This window comes from Otolemur garnettii, unplaced genomic scaffold, assembly GCF_000181295.1.
Source record: "Otolemur garnettii isolate 467f Iridium unplaced genomic scaffold, OtoGar3 scaffold00003, whole genome shotgun sequence".
NCBI classification, from domain to species: Eukaryota; Metazoa; Chordata; class Mammalia; order Primates; family Galagidae; genus Otolemur; species Otolemur garnettii.
This window is the reverse complement of record NW_003852398.1, coordinates 21,223,778-21,226,727: the sequence shown is the minus strand read 5'-3', so window position 1 is coordinate 21,226,727 and position 2,950 is coordinate 21,223,778. Positions and strand designations below refer to the sequence as shown.

General features: G+C 37.2%; 1 pseudogene; it reads left to right on the top strand.

Annotated features, from left to right (window-relative positions):
• Positions 1–1,213: 1,213 nt before the first annotated feature.
• On the top strand, positions 1,214–2,002 carry LOC100959171 (annotated as a pseudogene).
• Positions 2,003–2,950: the final 948 nt, after the last annotated feature.

The window sequence follows — 2,950 nt, the reverse complement described above, 5'->3', positions numbered from 1 at the left end:
AATCTCATCTATGACCCAGATATAATTCACCATGAGGTTATTGTTTCTATGTTTTTGTATGAGCATGCAGATTCCTGTTGTTACTGAGTTCAACTTTTGTTCTATGATGGTCCAAGAAAATATAAGGAATAATTTCTATTCTTTTAAATCTGCTTAGGTTAGACTTGTGACCTAAGATGTGATCAATTTTGGAGTATGTTCCATGGCTGATGAGAAGAATGTGTATTCAGTTTTATAGGGATGAAATGTTCTGTAGATGTGTATTAAATGCAATTGTTGAATGGTTAGTTTTAAGTCTAAAATTTCTTTGCTTAGTTTCTTATTAGAAGATGTATCCAACAATGCCAAAGGGGTATTAAAATCTTTGACTATTATGGTGCTGGAGGAAACCATGTTGCTCATGTCTGTTAGAGTCTCTCTTATAAATTGAGGTGCATTCTGGTTAGGTGCATAAATATTAATAATTGAAATCTCATCATATTGAGTATTACCCTTAACAAATATGAAGTGACCATCCTTATCTTTACTTACTTTTGTTGGTTTAAAGCCTATTGTATCTGTGAATAAAATTGCAACACCTGCTTTTTTCTGATTTCCATTTGCCTGAATTATAGATGACCATCCCTTCACTCAGAGTCTATATTTCTCTTTCAAGGTGGATTCTTGTATGCAGCGAATATCTGGCCTGAGTTTCTGTATCCAGTCAGCTAACCTGTGCCTCTTTAGAGGACAATTTAAGCCATTCACATTAATTGAGAATATTGATAAGCCTGGTAGAAGTTTGGGTATTGAGTTTTTCAAAAGTCCAGTGGACATTTTTGATCCTTTTGCCACTGTGGAAGTTGGAGTTTGATCAAATGTTTCTGAGTGAGTTTACTTTGGTGGTAGAGCATTGTGCTTGTCATTGTGGAGGATGGGTCTGAGAATATCCTAAAGAGTTGGTTTGGTTATGGCAAATTTCTTCAACACGTGAATGTCATCAAAGTGTTTAATTTCCCCATAATAAACAAAACTCGGTTTTGCTGGATACAGGATCCTGGGTTGAAAGTTATTATATTTTAGGAGGTTAAAGGTTGATGACCATCCTCGTCTAGCTTGAAAAGTTTCGACAGCCATTGCAGTACATTGAGCTCCGTAGAGACAGCACCGGGGCAAGTGAGAGCTGGATGGGCACTGGACAGCTCTGTGCCTCACTGAGGAAAAATAACTAAACATGGGCAAAGGAGATCCTAAGAAGCCAAGAGGCAAAATGTCATCATATGCATTCTTGTCATCATATGCAATGTCATCATATGCATCATTGCAATGTCATCATATGCAAACTTGTCGGGAGGAGCACAAGAAGAAGCACCCAGATGCTTCAGTCAACTTCTCAGAGTTTTCTAAGTAGTGCTCAGAGAGGTGGAAGACCTTGTCTGCTAAAGAGAAAGGAAAATTTGAAGATATGGCAAAGGTGGACAAGGCCCATTATGAAAGAGAAATGAAAACCCATATCCCTCCTAAAGGGGAAACAAAAAGAAATTCAAGGATCCCAATGCACCCAAGAGGCCTCCTTCGGCCTTTTTCTTGTTCTGTTCTGAGTATCACCCAAAAATCAAAGGAGAACATCTTGGCCTATCCATTGGTGATGTTGCAAATGAGCTGGGAGAGATGTGGAATAACACTGCTGTGGATGACAAGCAGCCTTATGAAAAGAAGGCTGCAAAGCTGAAGGAAAAATATGAAAAGGATATTGCTGCATACCGAGCTAAAGGAAAGCCTGATGCACCAAAAAAGGAAGTCGTCAAGGCTGCAAAAAGCAAGAAAAAGAAGGAAGAAGAGGAAGATGAAGAGAATGAAGAGGAGGAGGAAGATGAAGATGAAGAAGAAGATGATGGTGATGGATAAGTTGGTTCTAGCACAGTTTTTTTTCTTGTCTATAAAGCATTTAACTCCCCTGTACACAACTCACTCCTTTTAAAGAAAAAAATTGAAATGTAAGGCTGTGTAAGATTTGTTTTTAAACTGTACAGTGTCTTTTTTTTAATAGTTAACACACTACCGAATGTGTCTTTACATAGCCCTGTCCTGGTGGTATTTTCAATAACCACTAACCTTGCCTGGTACAGTATGGGGGTTGTAAATTTGGCATGAAAATTTAAAGCAGGTTCTTGTTGGTGCATAGCACAAATTAGTTATATATGGAGTGGTAGTTTTTTCATCTTCAGTTGTCTCTGATGCAGCTTACATGAAATAATTGTTGTTCTGTTATCTGAATACCACTCTGTAATTGCAAAAAAAAGAGTTGCAGCTGTTTTGTTGACATTCTGAATGCTTCTAAGTAAATACAATTATTTTTAATTAAAAATAAGAAAAAGAAAAGTTTCAGCAGAGAGATCTGTAGTCATTCTAATATTTTTCCCCTTGTAGGTTATGGTTTTCTTACATCTGGCTGCTTGCAGAATTTTCTCCTTCATATTAACTTTGGTGAAGTTAATTATAATGTGTCTAGGAGATGTTTTATTTAGATTGAGTCTTGCTGGGGTTCTGAAACTATTTGCTATTTGGATTTCAGAATCTCTTGCTGTGTTTGGGATGTTCTCCTCTGTCATATCTTGGAGAAGAGCATCTGGGCCTTTGGAAGCAAGCTCTTCTTCAGGGATTTCTATATGGCGAATGTTTGCTCTTTTGGAGTGGTCCCACAATTATCTCAGGGAATGGTCTGTTTTTGCTCTCCACCTTTTTTCCTCTTTGAGTGTTTGGGAGTGTTCTAAAGCTTTGTCTTCAATGTCAGAGATCCTTTCTTTTGCCTGCTCCATTCTTTTAGTGAGGGATTCTACTGTATTTCTCAGATCTTTGAAGGCTGCAAATTCTTGCCTCAATGTGTCAAAATCTTTGATTTTGTCTTTGAATTCACTGAATTCTTGAGACAACTTTTGAATTACTTCTTGAAATTCTTTTTTTTTTTTTT